Source organism: Brassica napus, chromosome C5 (genome assembly GCF_020379485.1).
Source record: "Brassica napus cultivar Da-Ae chromosome C5, Da-Ae, whole genome shotgun sequence".
Lineage (NCBI taxonomy): Eukaryota > Viridiplantae > Streptophyta > Magnoliopsida > Brassicales > Brassicaceae > Brassica > Brassica napus.
In genome coordinates, this window is record NC_063448.1 from 28,329,920 (window position 1) to 28,350,371 (window position 20,452).

The following is a 20,452-nucleotide window of genomic DNA, read 5'->3' on the forward strand; positions in this document are numbered from 1 at the left end:
CTTAAATCATAATATAATTGATATCTTTTAATTTAAAATATAAATATATATATATATTTAATTTTTTTAACAAATGTGTTAAAAAAACATTATAACAATATCTTAATTATCAAAAACTGTATATAAATATTTTCACTAATTTTGTAATTAGTAATAAAATTAATGTTATTATACATTAATATATATACTAAGTTATCTTTTATAAAATGAAAAAAATTATATCAAATTTTACTATTTTATAGTTATATCTATCATTTAAAAATAAAACATTGTATTTAACTAAATATGATAAAATTATTTTAAACTGATAAATTAATATATCTTATTTTCACAAACATTAAAAGTTTATGCTAGAAATATAATATGTTGGTAGAACGGGTTAACATTAGTAGATTAGATAATTCATGTATAAAATTAATTTATCTTAAACTTTTATATATATATAGTTATTATCTTAAATGAATAAACATAAAAAAATATTGATAAAGGAAATCTAACGCTTTGAATTACAGATCAGGATCATAATAATTGAATAAAAAATAATTTTAAAATATATATAATAAAAAATACCAACTATATGTGATGATTTGAAATAATCAATTAACTTACAGCATGAAAACTATCAGATTGTTATATTTAAAATAATTAAATATAAACATTTAAATATATAAGTAACTTAAAAAATATATTCTAATTATGTAAAATATATATAAACATGAAAATTAATACCCGCACGGTTGTGCGGGTCCAAATCTAGTACTTATTAAAATTCTAAACCCTAACTTCCAAAACCCTACCCCTTAAATCTAAATCTAAATCTTGATTAGTTAACCCTAGTGTTATAAGTGTATATTTACTTCGTTAAAAGTGAGGGTAAATGTGGTTAAGAAAAACATGAAAAGTGGTATTAGAAATGTGATAGTTTATGCAATTTCTCATATCATATTCAGAGCGTTCATAGATGTTTTTGAAACACCAACGCAAAGATGTCAAATCAGAAAAATAATTTAATATATTTAAAGAATATCAATTTTAAAAAACATTAACAATTATTTAAAATAAAATGGAAATCAATATAAAATAAGATAAACTGACAAAAGAAAAAAATTAATTACAAAATGTGAATGTGATGAATCCCTTATGAGGAGATCCTTTGTCCCTGATTCTTTTGAAGGTTGATCCGTTGGTTTGGATGGTGGATTGATCGATTCTGATGATTATCAGTAGATAGATGATTGATGAGGATGGATCAGGGGATAGAAGTCGATATGGATGGTGTTCTTCAATTGATGATCGATGGAAAGATCACAACTTTTGTAGAGGAATCAATGATCAAGAGAATGAACTCTGTTTTCCAATCAAAGATATTGCTCAAGGAGAATGAACTCCTTAGCAATCGATGTTCATATGATGAACAAAGGATTCACAAATTTGGAGAGGTTTTTGATAAAAAGATTGAATGTTTTGTTCAGAAACAAAACATAGTTTAAGCAGAGAAGAAGAAAGAAATCGAAAAGTCCTAAATTGTAGTAAATGAGAAAAACTTAATTAAAACTAAAATTGTCTTCAAAACTGAATAATTATTTATTTTGGATGACTCCTTGACTTGAATATCGACCTGGTTTGGTTCTGGCTCATACTAAACCAAGCAAACCATTGCTTCCTTCAATTTTTTGGTTTGCAATCTTATTTTGGGCTGAGAAAAGTCCAAACTCGTCTGTGAGTCTGATCACATCTCTTACAGCTTTTTTTTTTTACATGTTCTTCATAGTCACTTGAGTGATAAATAAGCTCAGCAGGCTCCACTCCAGCCTCAGGTTCATCTTCAAGCTTTCCACTCAGCCATCCGAATTTATTCTTTGTTGCATAGTCATCTGGCTCAACCATGGTTACATCAGAATGGTTGGTTCGACCCCGTAATCATAAGAAGTGTTTGGTATAACAAATTTGGAGTTGCTGATATTAATGTTGGACGAAGATACAAAACATTTGAGCCTTTGATATTAGATTCGAAAGCAGATTAAGTTAGCTTTATTTCATACCCTCAAATCAAAGATTTCAGAATAACTTGGTTATCTGCTATTAAAGTTACATCTCGGGCCGAATATTTGGTGGAGAAAAACTACCTTCTTATTGACCCACATAACCATGAATATGAAGATCTTTCTAACGATACGATGGATGATGTAAATGAAGATGAATTTGATGAAAATAATAATCAGTGTAGTGATGACAACTAGATTGATATATCAGATTGAAGTGATCTCATAATGTTTTTCTGCTCAACAAATATGTTTTCTATATATAAAAATGAATTTCAGACTCCATTCATGTATGGTTTTTTATGTGTAAATGTTATAAAGTTATGTCAAAGTAGTTTTATGCGTATCTGTTTCATTTTTACAAGTTAAGTGCATTTGTTACCACATAATTAAGATGATTCATCTTAACTCGGTGGTCAACGAATCACTTACTTACGAAGATTTGTCGTAATCAAGGTTTATGGATTCATGTTTAGGGATTCAAGGTATGAGACTAACTCGTTAAATAATTCATACTCCCTCCGTTTCATATTAAGTGTCGTTTTAGAGAATTTTTTTCGTTACAAAATAAGTGTCGTTTTCGATTTTCAATGCAAAATTTATTAATTTTATGCAAAATTTATTTTTCTATTGGTTGAAATATGGTTAGGTGTATAGGTAATAGTGTTTTTTATAGGAAATGTACAAAATTAATTGTTTCCTTAATCCGTGTGCCGAAAACTAAAACGACACTTATAATGAAACAGAGGGAGTAATAAATTAATTTCTCGTTAATTCGACATGAACAAAAAAATGCATGACATTGATTATTCGTCATAAATATATTTTGTCGTAACGTTCAAAATACGGGTTCTTTGTCATTCATCGTAAAGAAAAAATGGGTTTCATTATTTCATCGTAATTGAAAAACACTGGTCCTCGTTAATTCGTCCTAAGGAAAAAACGAAGGAAAAAAACGGATTCTTGTTATTTCGTCGTAACATTAACGAAGAAATTTATTTTCCTATATTAACCCAAACCATTCCCCCCCCCCATAACCCCTTTATTTTTCTTTTGGTTGAAATATGGTTAGGTGTATAGGTAATAGTTAATTGTTTCCTTAATCCGTATGCCGGAACCTAAAACGACATTGATTATTAGTCATAAATATATTTAGTCGTAACGTTCAAAATGCGGGTTCTTTGTCATTCATCGTAAAGAAAAAATGGGTCTCATTATTTCATCGTAACTGAAAAACACTGGTCCTCGTTAATTCGTCATAAGGAAAAAACGAAGGAAAAAAGCGGATTCTTGTTATTTCGTCGTAGCATTAACGAAGAAATTTATTTTTCTATATTAACCCAAGCCATTCCCAAAAAAAGCGGATTCTTGTTATTTCGTCGTAACATTAACGAAGAAATTTATTTTCCTCCCTGCGCCCTTCCTCTCTACTCTTCTCACCACTCTCTAGAACTCTTTTGTGCCTAGAAAATAATTTAAAAAAAATATAAATATATATATAGTTTAGATTAACCTAATTAGTTTAGGTAAATTAGTTTAGGTAACATAACTAATTTAGGGTGCGGAGTTAGTTTAGGTTATGAAAGTAGTGAAAGTAGTTAAGGTTAAGGTTGCATAATTACTGAATATAATTTGTTGTCTTATTAAAATGTTTTAATTTGATTTTTTTTTTGTAGATAGTTTCCGATGAGCTATTTCCCCACGAAAACTATCGTATACCACCAGATATTTCCCAAACTATGACCTTATTCTATTTATCCCCGAATATAAAATTTCAGCTTTATTTCCCCGTAGAAAAAAGATTAAATACTTATTTCTCTAGAATCAAAGTTCGAAACCTCTAAACCCATAAAATTGGATTACTCTGGTTTACTGTATATAAATTAAACCAAAACTAAATAAATCTAACTATAAAACAATAGAAGACCAATTAACCAATAACACATAATTAACTCTCATTTGAACCGAAACTAACCCAAAAATATTGGTCACTACCGGACCCAGCAACCACAATCATCTCTGCCTCTCCAATCATCATCTTCTCCTTTGTTCTTTGCAACAAAAAAAAAATCGAACCCTGCGATATTGATGTGAATCACTGACCGTGAAGGCTAACCCTGCGATATTGATGCAGAGATCGAAGAATTGGAGAAGGAAGGAAGGTAGTGACGAAAGCTAGAGGACGAAGCTTGAGTCTGAGATCTTGCAAAGCTAAGATGACAGCAGCAGAAAAAATCATTCAATACCCTTTCTTAAATTTTGATTACGTACCGGATTGATGAATCTGATGCTTTGTTACACATGTCCCATTCGGAAAATGGTTTTACAGTTTCAAATTCATTTTCTTAAAGTTGATTTCATTGTCAAATTAAGATTGACTAATCTTCTTGTAAAACATTCTATAAGCGAACATCTATATCCTTAGTCTTCTTTTTCTTAACCAGAAGATTCATTGCTCAAACTCCTACGCGGGAACCGGGAGGAAGAAGAAATCAAATTATTTAGAATCAAGTTTGTTATATAAATGATTTATTTTGTTATGGAGAAACCAAATTGATTCCTTGAAGCTGTTAACACAGAGAAACGTTTTTAGGGTTCTTAATAATTCAGTTAGATTAATTTGGGAATTTAAATCTGTCTGGTTTATTAATAAGTGTAATGTCGGGTTAGGTTTATTTTATTTCTGGTTGGGTTTTATGTTTGGTTGGGTTTTATGTCTGACTAGATTTTGGTTTGTTTGATTTACTGTTGGGAATTAAAGATTTTGAATTGGGTTTGACTTACCCAATATTTGTGGAGAAATAAGACTAAAACTTTATACCGGGAGAGAAATAGAACGAGGTTATAGTTTGGGAGATATCTGGTGTTATATAATAGTTATCGTGGATTAAATAGATCGTTGACCCTCCTAGGAATAAAGGACAAAAATATCCACATTATAGTGAGACGTTTCACATGGGACATGTAGGCGCATCTAGTTGCTCAGGTCTTTCTTTGGCTCTATAAGTCATCCCCGACTCTCAGTCCTAGATAGCTCCAACACCGGCTCGTAGAGAGCTCCACCACCGGTTCCTCATCAGGCACCTCTGGTTGCAGGCTTGCAGCACCGGTTGCTCCCCCTGCGGCTCCGGATGTGCCTCCTGCACATGCAGCGCCCCTGGCACCTGCGGATGGACTTCATCTGGATTTGATTGTGCCTACAGAAGCTACATATGCCCGATATAATTGAGAATCTTCTCGTCCATCCGAGACGATAAGGTTTAGATGTATTGGATCCCGATCTACCGAGAGACACTTTCTGGTACTTTTTAAAAACTTATTATTTATAATTTAGTTATAATTTGTCCAATTTGTTATATTTCTATTATTTTGCAGGTTTGAAGTCGACGGTTGGGTGGCACAGAGCCGCATCCCAGTTGAAGTTTGAAACCCGTGCACATTAGGACCATGTGATTCAATTTTTTTGAGGTAAGCTCTTACTAATAATATTAATATATGTTTTCCTAACAAGACCTAATTAAAAAAAATTCCCAGAAAAAAACGGCACGAAAAGGTAAATGCCAATGTTCACTGGTAAGGCGAATACACGCTTAGAAAACATGGTCTCCGACTGGAAGGAGTTTTGGGAGTTCAAAGGAGATGAAACGAAACTCACCCTCATCGCCGTTGGAAACCTGAAGATGAAACGGATGTTGGAGCTTAGGCGCTGCAACCTCGGGATTCCAGATCCACCACACCGCTCCACGGAGGAACACGTGGATTTAGAGTGAAGAACCGAAGTCACCAGCTTGGAATTCTTAGAAGACATCAACCTCAACCGTTAGTTAAATTTTTATTTCTATTTTCTTTAATATTTTTGTTTTGTAAAATAATTTTCAATATTTCCATTTAAAATTTATTTTTGAATTTTAAAATTATTAACTTGAAATTGATGAAATTATAATAATTTTTGCAAAAAATTACGTAATTGACGTAATCCCTAATTAATTTTAAGACGAACTAGCTTTTGATCCGCGCGGATGTACCTTCTATATAATTATATGTTTTTGTTTGTTGTAAAAATATTAATGTGTTCCATAGGTTATTGACCTCTAACATTGGTGTATCTTTTTAATTTTTTTTAGTGTCCATTTTTTAACTATGAGGTTGTATACTTCTTTTATTATATTTTTTTAATTTTACTTGGTAACATAAACATTAAAATGTAAGATATTAGAGTATTCTGTTAAGATTTTGTGTGTCTTATAAAATTTACTATAAATTTAGTGATTAGAATATAATTTTAAAATTATAATATCTATTTAAAAAAAATATTTAGACAGAAACAATATAAACTATTGGAAAAGTAACCAAAGAAACATTAAAAAAAACGATCTCTAGCAATTGAATATAACAAGCCCAAGTTAATAAATTGAATTTGGCCTTTTTTGTTATGAATTATAAATAGGTATATCATATTTAACAAAAATTATATTGGACCTTAAAAATTAATGGAAGCCCATAAAAAAAAAATTTGGGGAAAAAGCAGAAACTGGGATGCCTTCTACGACCGATCTCTTTGTCATTGCCGTCCCTGGCGAGAACTGCCCAAACAGCTGTGAAGTTTTCGCTCAAAGGATGGCAGAAGATAGATCTATTGATGGCTACAGGAGATTTTGGGATACAGGTTCGAGTTTGTATATTTAGGCTGAACTTGATTTTTAAACAGTTAGTTGTTCTAATTTATAGGGCAAATCTCCAAAATAGCATATTTCTAAGTTTATATCACAAAAATAACACTCAAAAACTAAAATGACCAAAATAACACATTTCTAAGTTTATCTTTGACAATTTTAATTTTTTTATTTTTCAAAATTTGAAATCTTATCCCCAAAACCTCATTTCTCAACTCTAAACCCTAAACCCTAAACCCTAAACCCTAAAATCTAAACCTTAAACCCTAAACTTTAAACCCTAAACCCTAAACCCTAAACCCCAAACCCCACCCTTTAACTCTAAATCCTAAGTTTGTGACTTTTGATAAAACATTAAGGCTATTTTTGTGACTTTTGACTTTGAGTGCTAGTTTGGGAACAAAAACTTGATTTAGTGCTATTTTTGTCTTTTTCTCTAATTTATATTCTGTGTTATGATTTCTTAATATCCATCAAAGGTGTGTGATACCAAGACCCTTCTATCGGTTTAATCATGAAGAAAAAACCTCAGCCCCTTACAGATCGGTAAAGAATCAGTAGAAGCTATGGTTTGTTTGCGGACTACAAATAATAATTTCGAGGACTTCGTCTCGATGTGAGATCTTTATGCCTTGCAAAGGTAATTCTAATCTATGATTTTCTGTTTAATATAATAGTTTAGATAATTAAACTAAGATAAAACAGAAATCAAAATCTTTAGCTGAAGAGTAGGATGGAATGAGTTAACAAAATCTAGTTGTAATATAGACGAACAACTCTTTAGGGAGAAACAGAGGGACAGGGGATAGAAGTGATTTATAGAAAAGCTCAGGCAGATGAGAATGAGTTGTAACATCACATAGCAAAGGGAAGGCACACTAATCATGTAGTCAATCTTAAATGTATGTGTTCTTATTTAGATATGATTGTCTCCTAATTTAAATTCATTCAATCATCATTTAGTACTATGATCATATGCTGTATTGAACTTTTTAAAAGTGTCGCAGTATAGACATGGAGAGAACCAAGAATCTGTAATCAAAATGCAAAAGAAGACAACAACCTTGACTGGACAAAAGACGTTTAATACGGTTAGTAATTCATAAGGTGAAAAAGTAGGACAATGTAGCATAAGGAATTAGATTATTGAACCCTGGCTTAAGATTAGATGTTTGTTTTTTACTTTCTTCAGTGATGTATATAAGGGTTTATGATAATGATTAACTTATATAACAACAGATTTTTTTTGGAAATGGTTTTAAATCACAGCAAAAAATTCTTTCAGTAGTCGAAATCAAAATTATAACAATCTTATTGAATAGAATTATTGGAAATCAAAACTAATGTTTGCATAACTAAAAAAAAATCTTTGTGAAAAAGCAAACATTCTTCCACCATAGAACAATTGTGAAGGCCTGAAATCTGCAAAGAACAAAAGTGGAAATTCATTATGTCGTATTCTTGCACGGTGTACACAAGAAAACGCATACAAATCTATTTTGTTTTTAAAAGAACACATCCAAACATAACCGTATAAGACATCAAAACTATCAAAAAAACATACCTTATTACCTCATGGTAGACATTTTAAGAGGAATTGTGTAGAATGATATGGTTTTCACGTTATGGGGGAAGAGATATATATAGCTAGTTAGTAAAGGTAGGGTAAACGCCACAAAATTATTTAAGATGTAGTTAGTTGTGATTTTTAGCATTAATATCGCATATACTGGTCGATTTTATTCCAAAAATTGATTTGCTTGTTATAAAGTTAACGTATCACACGATTTTAGGTATGAGTAGATATTAAACGTGATTGACAAGATTAGAAACAAAAAAAAAATAATCTTTTGGCATTTGATTGATATCCCAATTGTAATGGAGATTGCTTAAATATATAATATATTTGGGCAAGTAATTTCGTTTAGTATATTATTGAATGTTTAGTTTAGATTTTTCTTTATTTAATTGTAAGCGATAATATTGACTTGTTTAAGTTATCTTTGATGTTGAATTACATAATTTTAATTACATATTGATATTTTCAGGCTTAATTGACTCGGCAATGACATGGACCTGTATCGATCTAAATTGGGGTTTTGATTCTGCATACCAAGATAAACCGAGGTATTATCTAAACTGAAATTGGACGAGGTATTATCTAAACTGAAATTGGATGTTTAAGTTTAATTATGAAAATCTATTTAGGAGGGTCTCTATTAACTCATTCGATTCAGTAGACAAAAATGAACTTAGGTAGTATCACAATTGAATTCGATGTTTTATGTTTTAGATTTAAGATTGACAACAGCGATGATTACGATGGTTTTGTAATGTTATGGTTCAGTACTGGTTTTGCAATAATATGTTTTAGTAAGTATTTAAAACGATATGATGTGGTTTATAATTGGTTTGTCATTGAACGGTTTATTAATACACAAAACGTTTGTCTTGGTTTAGAAAATAAATCAAAACTCTGTGTTTTAAAGGCAGTGGCATAAGGATGTAATATTTGTGGAAAACTCTGGGTTATTTCTAAAACGTACTCATGTTTTAATAGATTAGATTAACGAAGATTATGATGTCAATTCATCGTAAGAGTTACAAAGAATTTACTAATGCCATTTGTTATTTCATCTTAAAATTTACAACTAACTAGGTGTTTTCCTGCACCATGTGCAGTAAGAATTTTTTTTAATCTAATTTATATTTAAAAATAAATTTTATTAAATATTATATATTTTACTATTTTCTTACTAATATTTAATATAGATTTGATATATATTAAATCAATTTGCATAAAACTAATAAAAATTGTATAATTATCAAAATTTTAGCCTAAACAATATTTATAAAATTTGTAGATATATAAGAAACTAATGATTTTACGATTAGATATTTAATTTTTTAAAAAATTTTAGAAATTTTAGAAAGCTTTAGTAATACAAATTGTGTAATTATACAAAAATAATAATATTTCGAAATTTGAAATGTTATATATGAATATATTTATTTTATAGATGATGTATGAGCTATTACCATATTTAAAAAAAGTTTAACAAAAATAAATATCAATATTAAATGTAATATATGAATTATTACCATATTCTAATAAGTTTGCCAAAAATATAAATCAACATTAAATAAAATTATCCACGTCATATTTTTCCGGAAGCCATGTCATCAATTTCAGTAGCCATGTCATATTTGTTTTGTGAAATTGATTGTAGAGAAGACATGTGGCAAAATCACTTCGTAAATATAGTCTAGGGGATTAACGAGAGATACATTGTTATTTTACCATTACCTTTAACGACGAAATAATAACCACAATTGTTAGAAAATCGTCGTAAATTTTATATTGGCAAAACAACCAAACTATTATGATAATGAATGACCAGTTTACAAAAAACCTCTACGATCCTTTTACGATGAAAGCTTAACTTGTAAATGTATGTATAGTTTATGATAAATTAGTATACTACTTATTTATGACAGAATTGGTTCATCGTAACTATCACGACGAGATAAAGGTGAAATATATGTTACTCTAACGGCTTACGGCGATTTATTATTCGTCGTTGACACACATTTAACGATAAACAATACTACAAAATAACGACAAATTTAGCAGTCGTTAGCCATCTGGTTTTTGTAGCGATCCTTTTACGATGAAAGCTTAACTTGTAAATGTATGTATAGTTTATGATAAATTAGTATACTACTTATTTATGAAAAAAATGGTTCGTCTGTCGTAACTATCACGAAAAATAAAGGTGAAATATCTGTTACTCCAACGGTTTACGATGATTTATTATTCGTCGTTAACACACAGTTAACGACAAACACTACTACAAGATAACGACAAATATGGCAGTCGTTAGCCATGTGTTTTTTTGTAGTGATACGTTCCATCAGGTAAACCTACGGTTCCTTTCATTTTTCATATAAATAGGAGTAAGAATTTACTAATGCCATTTGTTATTTCATCGTAAAATATACAACTAATTAATGAGAGATATATTGTTATTTTACCATTACCTTTAACGACGAAATAACAACCACAATTGTTAGAAAATCGTCGTAAATTTTATATTGGCAAAACAACCTAACTATTATGATAGTTAATGACCAGTTTACAACAAACCTCTACGATCCTTTTACGATGAAAGCTTAACTTGTAAATGTATGTATAGTTTATGATAAATTAGTATACTACTTATTTATGACAAAATTGGTTCGTCGTAACAATCACGACGAAATAAAGGTGAAATATCTGTTACTCCAACGGTTTACGACGATTTATTATTCGTCGTTAACACACAGTTAACGACAAACAATACGACAAGATAATGACAAATATGGCAGTCGTTAGTCATGTGTTTTTTTGTAGTGATCCTTTTATGATGAAAGCTTAACTTGTAAATGTATGTATAGTTTATGATAAATTAGTATACTACTTATTTATGAAAAAATTGCGACGAAATAAGGTGAAATATCTGTTACTCCAACGGTTTACGACGATTTATTATTCGTCGTTAACACACTGTTAACGACAAACAATACTACAAGATAATGACAAATATGGCAGTCGTTAGCCATGTGTTTTTTTGTAGTAATACTTTCCATTAGGTAAACCTACGGTTCCTTTCATTTTTCATATAAATAGAAGGTACCTCCTTTTTCTAAGTTGTAAAAACTCACACGAAGCTCTGTAAAGATTTCTAGAGATCTAGGCGTCAAGACCCAAAACCCATAGTTGTCAGATCGCTCTCTCTCTCTCTCTCTCCACAGAAAGCTCAAGCCTTGTTTTCCACACTCCTTAAGCGACAATCCATCCATTTCATTATGAAAAGAGCCAGCCACTGCAAAAAGTAGCCGGACCTCAAACTATCTCAACCTACTCGAGGGGCCAGTATATCCCCTTCCCTAGAAAAGCGAATATATTTTATGTAAATCAAATCGTGGGAAATCACGAACCACTAAAACCAAGAACATCACTAAATCTAATCATGGGTCCCGACCTCGAAATCATTTCATGTGAAGGAAAACGACAAATCTAAGACAAACCATGCAGAAATATTTTAAGATCGCATGTTGTCTAACGATATTTTCAAATAAAAACAAAAACACAAGAGGTAGTAAGCGCGATATGATTCACGATGGCGTTACGAGTTGTGCGCAAATCAAGTCTGGTGGTGCTGCCCAAGTCGGAGAAATAATTCACAACCTGAATACCTTGACCTATCATCAGCTACACAAAGAACACATGATCAAACATCGAACACCATTTCTTGTCTGCCAGCTAGCAGTCACTAAAACTGGAGCACATTCATGTCAGTAAACAATTATTTATAATATATTTGTGCATATCAATATATTGCATCAGATAATATATGTTCTTGCATTACTATTGCAACCTTTACGTTATCAAATTCATATTGATTCATAATTTCATAAATAAACTTATACAACACAAAATGTTTTATACACTCTTCTTGCACTATCAGTAGCTCAAACTACTATTGAGATTCACTTTTTAGTCTCAAGTGGCTCGAAATCTCATCGAACTCTATTTTCAACTTTAAACAAGCTCGAACACTTAGCTAGTTTTACCACACGGTCTCAAAAAGACCCAAGCTCTCATCGACCGTATCAAAAACAACGTCGATAAACTGCGTTCCTAGGCCACCAATGGCCTGCTAATTAGATTTCTGTTCAGATTCTATCTCGCCACACACTTGGAGGAGCGATATAAATTGCTCCTCTAACCAAACCAAAGTAAAAGTTCGATCGACATGTAGCCAATCATTTTGCATTGACTTGATGATTCATTGGGATATATATTTCCAACACCTTTACACAAACACAAAAAAATAGACATAAACCTTAAGTGACAATCCATCCATTTCATTATGAAAAGAGCCAGCCACTGCAAAAAGTAGCTCGACCTCAAACAATCTCAACCTACTCGAGGGGCCAGTATATCCCCTTCCCTAGAAAAAGCGAATATGTTTTATGTAAATCTAATCGTGGGAAATCACGAACAACTAAAACCAAGAACATCACTAAATCTAATCATGGGTCCCGACCTCGAAATCATTTCATGTGAAGGAAAACGACAAATCTAAGACAAACCATGCAGAAATATTTTAAGATCGCATGTTGTCTAACGATATTTTCAAATAAAAGCAAAAACACAAGAGGCAGTAAGCGCGATATGATTCACGATGGCGTTACGAGTTGTGCGCAAATCAAGTCTGGTGGTGCTGCCCAAGTCTGAGAAATAATTCACAACCTGAATACCTTGACCTATCATCAGCTACACGAAGAACACATGATCAAACATCGAACACCATTTCTTGTCTGCCAGCTAGCAGTCACTAAAACTGGAACACTTCCATGTGAGTAAACAATTATTTATAATATATTTGTGCATATCAATATATTGCATCAGATAATATATGTTCTTGCATTACTATTGCAACCTTTACGTTATCAAATTCATATTGATTCATAATTTCATAAATAAACTTATACAACACAAAATGTTTTATACACTCTTCTTGCACTATCAGTAGCTCAAACTACTATTGAGATTCACTGTTTAGTCTCAAGTGGCTCGAAATCTCATTGAACCCTATTTTCAACTTTAAACAAGCTCGAACGCTTAGCTAGTTTTACCACACGGTCTCAAAACGACCCAAGCTCTCATCGACCGTATCAAAAACAACGTCGATAAACTGCGTTCCTAGGCCAACAATGGCCCGCTAATTAGATTCCTGTTCAGATTCTATCTCGTAACACACTTGGAGGAGCGATATAAATTGCTCCTATAACCAAACCAAAGTAAAAGTTCGACAATCGACATGAAGCCAATCATTTTGCATTGACTTGATGATTCATTGGGATATATATTTCCAACACCTTTACACAAACACAAAAAAATAGACATAAACCCGAATCGACGCGAAATTAACGACCAGATTCACATCAAAAGCTCATAAATTAAAAAAACAACTCAATAAACATATTCATCATGGAAGTCCGATCTACCAAGAGAGATCAAGGGAAATCTTCATACTTCTCAAATCAGCAAACCCCATTGACAAGCTCGGCCCACTACATGTACAACAACAAGGTCCATCCAGCTAGCATCTCTCCCGTGACATTTTCAACAGGTTATATCGATACCTTGTCCGGACCTATGTACATAAACGAATTGATCACCCTCAAACGACTTGATGCATCTAGTGGCTTAGATCGAACTCATTTTTCGATCACGACAAACAAGCCAAGATCAAATGCTTAGACCGAACTCATGTTTCGATCTCGCTACCAAATGGAAAACGACGACTTTGCGAACTCTTTAAAGGAAAGTTGATTTAGATTCATGTTGTTTCAGTTGTTAAAAGGCTTCCCCGTTCTCCACACCTCACTTGAAGAACTAAGGGACAATTGTTGGTACTGGATTTCACACTAAATTCATCCCGCTAGAAGAATTAGAAAACCGGTTAGCTCCAACTCGAGTTAGGCTCAAACAGGCCCGTGAGATCTATCTCGTTGAATAAAGTAGGCCCGTAAAGCCCGCACAAATCTAATTAATATTTTGATCAAGTCAAATACCTTGAGGATTATCCTCCACATATCACGTAAGATGAATAACGATGAAAGAGTCAATCCTAAAAGTAAGGAGCATGTGAAACAACTAAGAACATGAAGAGATTGTCCTATAAAAGGACAAGAAAGGGATCTTCACGGTCTGGACTGGCTCGACGGAGGAGGGATCAAGCTCTAAGACCACAAACAAATACTTTATCATCACTTTGACACCTTTTTAAGAAAGTCACATGGCTCTTCCACGACATCTCTCTCTCACTACAAGAAAACATAGTCATTTATGACGGAAGAAATATTCGTCGGAAATTTCTGAGGAAATTCTGACGAATTTACGAGGAATATGAAATTTTACCATTCATCGGTATTTTGTCGGAAATATCCTAGGAATTTCCGACGAACTTTCTTTTGTCGATTATTGTCGGAAATAATCAACAAAATACCGATGATCCCCGAGGAAGATTAAATGATTTAAGGTATAGATTTGGAGTTTATATTTCGTATGATATTCGTCAGAAATTTCTGACGAATATCCGACGAAATGCAAATAAAATATAGCAAATTTGTCGGAAATTTCCGACGAAATTATTCCTAGTAAATATCCGACGAATTTCCGACAAACTGAGTTTTAGATAAAAAAATATTCAAAATAAATGTTAAACCGGATACCTACAAGATCACCATGACATATATTAAGTGTTAAATATGATGTGGGTTAATAATACCTCAATTATTTAAAGCTATATATATATTCTTGAGATGAATGCATCGACGGATACATAACCTTGCTCATTAACAATTTTACACTTAAGCAAATACTTTACGGTGATCCATCTTACAATCTTTAATTTGTCTGTTTTCAAATATTACTATGCATTTCGTCAGAAATTCGTCAGAAAATCTAATGAAATTCCGACGAGTTTTTTTTCCCCGGCAAGATAGAACCGATGACTTTTTGTCACCCGAAATTCATCGGAAATAGCTTGTTCCGACGGATTTCTGATGAAATCGTCTGTAGGAAACAAGCTGTTTTCTCGTATTTTGATCGGTCCAGAGATTTATTTTATATATAATTCATTTGGTAGCTTTGGTGGTGATATTTTTTTTACCAAAAAAAAAGACCAGTCCAGAGATGGAAGCGGGCAAAACACCGAAGCAGTAGCACTTGACGATAAAGGAGAAGAGATCCTGGGTTCGTTCGAGAACGCCGAGGTGAGATGTTCAGACGGAGAACGAGCGAAAGGGGATAAAGTCAAACGATACTTCGAGCTCACGTTCGAGAAGAAGCTCAGAGAGAAAGTCATGGGACCTTATCTGCGCCACGTCGTTGCGATATCAGAAGAGAGCAAGAAGAGTCTGAGAGTGGTGATTATAGCCAAGGTGTGGAGAAGAGCAACGGATGCGCTGGTGGCGCTGGTGTGAGCTGGGGGTGTATAAATCTCGAACATCCTTCCATGTTCGACACTTTGGCGATGGATCCGAGCGAAGAAGAAGATAAACGATGACTTTGAGAGGTTTCTCAAGAGTAAAGAGTTTTGAGAGTTGGTAAAGCATGGAAACGTGGCTACTTGTTGTATGAGCCACCAGGCACTGGTAAATCTAGCTTGATTGAAGCCATGGCTATTAATGACCTCAAATTCGATGTGTTTTGTTGTGAACAAACGCTAATCAAACTTGGCTAATCACCTCAAATTCGATGTGTTTTGTTGTGAACAAACGCGAATCAAACTTGAAAAAAACAAAAATGATTGCGGCAAATATTCGATGTGTTTTGTTGTATATTTACTATTATGTGAATAAAATCACTTTACAATCTCTTAGACCCATATTTATAGCAGCTTCATAATCTGATTTCCTTATCCTTTGAAAAATATATTATCTAGAATAGTAAATTTTCTTAATCCTATAAAGTGTACGTATGCACACTGAGATTTAAGACACATCAACATGTTTGATCTTGAGCTCACTAGTATTTATGACAATCGTGAGTTGAAGAGGGTTTTGTTTTCTACCATGAATCGTTCGATTTTGGTGATTGAGGGTATTAACTGCAATGCTGAGGTTAGAGACAGGGAAGAAGATGAGTCTCGAGAAGATGAAAATATAGAGGGAAGGTGACGTTATCTGGGATTCTGAATCTCATTGACGGGTTATGGTCAAGTTTTGGGGATGAGAGAATCATCGTGAACGTCTTCACGACTAATCATAAAGAACGGCTTGATCCTGCGTTACGTCCTGGGAGAATGGATATGCATTATGTCTTATTGTACATGTTTTAGATTTAGGACATTGTTTTCTAATAACCTGCTGATGCAAGACGATGATACTGAGGCTGTTCTTCGTAAAGTAATGAGTTTTGTTGAGAAGAGGAAGGTCGTGAGAAGCAAGGCAAAGGAATACATTTAATGATTTGTATTAATGGCATATTAAGCTTGTAGTGTACATTGAACCAAAAATTTCCGACGAACTTCAGACGGACTGCAAAATTTTCGTAGGAAATTCGTCATAAATTTCCGATGAATTCTCGACAAACTGAGTTTTAGATAAAAAATATTCAAAATAAATGTTAAAACGTATACAAGATCACCATGACATATATTAAGTGATAAATATGATGTGGGTTAATAATACCTCAATTATTTAAAGCTATATATATATTCTTGAGATGGATGCATCGACAGATACATAACCTTGCTTGTTAACATTTATACACATAAGCAAATACTTTACGGTGATCTATCTTACAATCTTTAATTTGTGTTTTCAAGAGTTTTCAAATATTATTATGAAGATTATAAACCCCTATAAATCATCAATTTATTATCAATGACTATCATCGGTCTATTTTTGCTATGTTTCTAAACCCCAATACATAATTCGTCGGAAATTTCTGACAAATTTATGATGAATTTATGACGAATTTATAACGAATATATTTCCGACGAATTTCCGACGAAAATGGTATATCCGTCAGAAATTCGTCGGAAATTGAAAATTGCCCTGGAAAAAAGGCGCCTAATTTTTCGTGAAGCGCCAATTCTGCTAGTATTTCTTTGTGTCAACGGAACTTTGGAACTTCTATCCTCCACTGGTATGCTTGCTAGCGAAGGCAAGGGATGCAGTCTCTCTCTCTCTTGGCTTTTGGAGAGGAGAAGGTAGAGAAGAAGAGATCATGTTTTGTATTGTATCGACCGCCCCACATGGTAGCGATCCAACTAAATATTTTGATTCCTGCGGCGTTTTCGCTAGACGGTCTTTGGCTGTAGTGCCTAAAAATTCTGACGAATTTCTGATAAACTCAATCCGTCAGAAATTTTTAATATAAAACATAAGCCCTTCTTCTTTCTTGTTTCTCCTCCCTCTCTCTAAACATACACAAATTCTCTCTGATTCTCTCTCTCTAATCCGGCGATTCTAAGCCTTAAACTCCTCAAATTCAACTCACAAATTATGTAAGTCATCTCTTTCCTTTTCTCATTTGACATATGTTACATTTTGATTGTAAAATTGTGAATTTTAGGTTTCGAATATTTGATTTATGTTAGGATGAAGAATTTTATGAATTACTGGTAGATTTTGTTGTTAGGTTGTGGTTTAGATAGGTTTTGATTGTGATTTTGTGGTTTGTTTATTTAATTTGTTGTTTTGAGAAATTTTTGAAGTTTTTATTATGTTATACAACGTTTTTCAGATTTTAAAACATTTTTGGAGTTTTTATAGTTTTTGAAAGTTTTATTAAAAAAATATATATATATATATATATATATAATGTTTTCAAGTTTTTTTTTGTTTTGAAACGTTTTTATGATTTTATTAAATGTTTTAATCTTTTTATATAACATTTTAAGTTTTTTAAAAAAAAATTTAAGTTTGTTATAATTTATAAAACATTTTCTTGTTTCTAAAGTTTATTAAGATGTTTTTCACTTGTTTTATAAAACCTTTTCAGCCCATAAAAGGTTTTTGTGTTTTTTTAGATTTGAATAAAACGTTTTTAAACTTTTAGAAAACGGTTTCAATTACAAAATTTTTTTTAAAAAATATTAAAATGTTTTCTCTTTGTCTTAAAATATTTCAATTTATAAAACGTTTATAAAAACATTTATCATAAACAATTTTAAAAATAGGGAAATTGCCACAAATAGCACATTCATAGTACCACTTTTCATGTTTACACTAACCACTTTTAATGAATGGTAAGAGACACTTATACCCCTAGGGTTAACTAATCTAGACTTAGGGTTTAGAGTTGAAGGGCGGGGTAGGGTTTTTGAAATGTGAAATTTAATATTCTAATAAATATATAAATAAAGACTTAAAAAATTTAAATTTTTTTTATAAAAATAGTTTCAAACATAATTTTCGATTTTTAAAAAAAAATTTGAAAAAAACATAAAAACAAAATTTAGAAAAAAAAAATTTCAAAAAAAAAAAATTTCAAAAAAGTTCGAATTTGAAAAAGTATAATTCGAAAACATAAAAAAAAATGAAGTTTTTTTTTAATTTTTTTAATTCTTTTTATTTATTTAAATAATGATTTATTATATATATAGATAACAAGGGTATAAGAGTCTTTTGCCACTTAATGAAGAATATATTTTTGAAAATGTCCCTTTAGTGATGCTAAAGATGAAAAGTGGTACCGTGAAAGTGGTAAACATAAAATTTCCCCTTAAAAATAACTATATTACAAAAACGTTTTTCTAATTTTAAATTTTATTTTATTTATATATTAAAATTAAAATATTTCTTATAAACGATTTTTAAAATTTTTTCGTCTGAATTTCGCTTTCGTAATTTTGTCAGAATTTTTGTTCGTTGAAATTTCGTGAGAAATATAACAGTCGGAATTTCGTCGAAAATTTGTCCATCGGGTTTTCGTCGTACATTTTTCCATCTGAATTCCGTCAAAAACTTTTCTATCGGAATTTCGTGAGAAATTTGTCCGTTAGAAATTCGTCAAAAAATCTAACGAAATTCCGACGGATTTTCATAGGAAACAAGCTGTTTTCTTATAGTGTCTGGATCCACAACAGAAATAATAACAAGGGTTATTTCACAACTATGTTAACTCATCATCATGGTTACATAATGATTAAACAATTTTCCCACCATGGAATTGTTGAACAAGGAGGAAGGAGATACATTCCTTCCTGCTTATTCCACACGTGTGACCATGGGTCAAAGCAACCCGTGCTCTTCGGGGAGGCTGACGAATGGAGATTTTTTTCGTTTCTTTTTTGTAAACTGCATTGCATTCATAAATTACGGAAATGCAGTTTACAAAAATGGAGTATACAAATGGAATTTACGTCTCCATATTCAACAAAGACAAGAGTTCTTGTCCTTTAGAGATCAGGATATAACGAGATCATATTCAGTCGGTTCGAGCCTTCGAATATGTTATTTAATCGATCACAAACGACGTCTTATTCTAGACGATAACAAACGAAAGCCGATGACTTGCGGTACATAGACGAAACCAATGTCTCCCTTTGAGACAGATGGAACCGACATCTCATTGGAGAAGATGATAATCAAATTACGTTTAGACTTGATCCTACAACGGGTACGTAGGTGATATCACTCAAATTACCCAGACTTTTACTCTTTCAAATAAGAGGTTCAATTGTATTACTTAGGGATCGAATCCACATGAAGCGTGGACACACAATAACATCAATCCAGTCGCGATTAAGCTAGGCTAGTAATTTAATAATGCATCAAATATAGTAAAGCAGGTGAACAAGACAGTTATTCAGTAGATTGATGAGTTGTTTGATGGAAGGAATGTTGTTAGATCTAGGGTTTCAGACAATCAAGATTATAGAGATATGGAATGCAAACAGTATGTTATGACAATCCTAGAACTCAAATTCGCATGTGAGTCTTATCGTGACTAAGTCCAGTATCTCAGTTGTCGCTTGTTGATACCGATCCAGCATCGATCGATGCTTCCTTAGGCAAGCGTTATCGATCTGATCGAAACGTTCACTAGGTTTTCTAAATCAGTTGTCGCTTGTTTCTAACAATCCTAGCCCAAGAGAATTAATTCAGGTAATATACCATGCTGTCGAGTGCTCCTAATTATCCTAGATTCAGGGTTCTAGTTCGCAACTC

The 20,452-nt window shown here is 32.1% G+C and overlaps 2 long non-coding RNA genes and 1 pseudogene across 2 annotated transcripts; all 3 read left to right on the forward strand.

The window, feature by feature from the left end:
- Positions 1-3,534: 3,534 nt before the first annotated feature.
- Positions 3,535-6,137, forward strand: LOC106425022. The gene is made up of 3 exons (XR_001284994.3): positions 3,535-5,343; positions 5,418-5,510; positions 5,577-6,137. It is a non-coding gene; the product is annotated as an uncharacterized LOC106425022 (long non-coding RNA).
- A 920-nt stretch (positions 6,138-7,057) lies between these two features.
- On the forward strand, positions 7,058-8,938 carry LOC125587886. The gene is made up of 2 exons (XR_007324284.1): positions 7,058-7,806; positions 8,764-8,938. It is a non-coding gene; the product is annotated as an uncharacterized LOC125587886 (long non-coding RNA).
- Positions 8,939-14,233: 5,295 nt separating this feature from the next.
- On the forward strand, positions 14,234-18,378 carry LOC106425000 (annotated as a pseudogene).
- Positions 18,379-20,452: the final 2,074 nt, after the last annotated feature.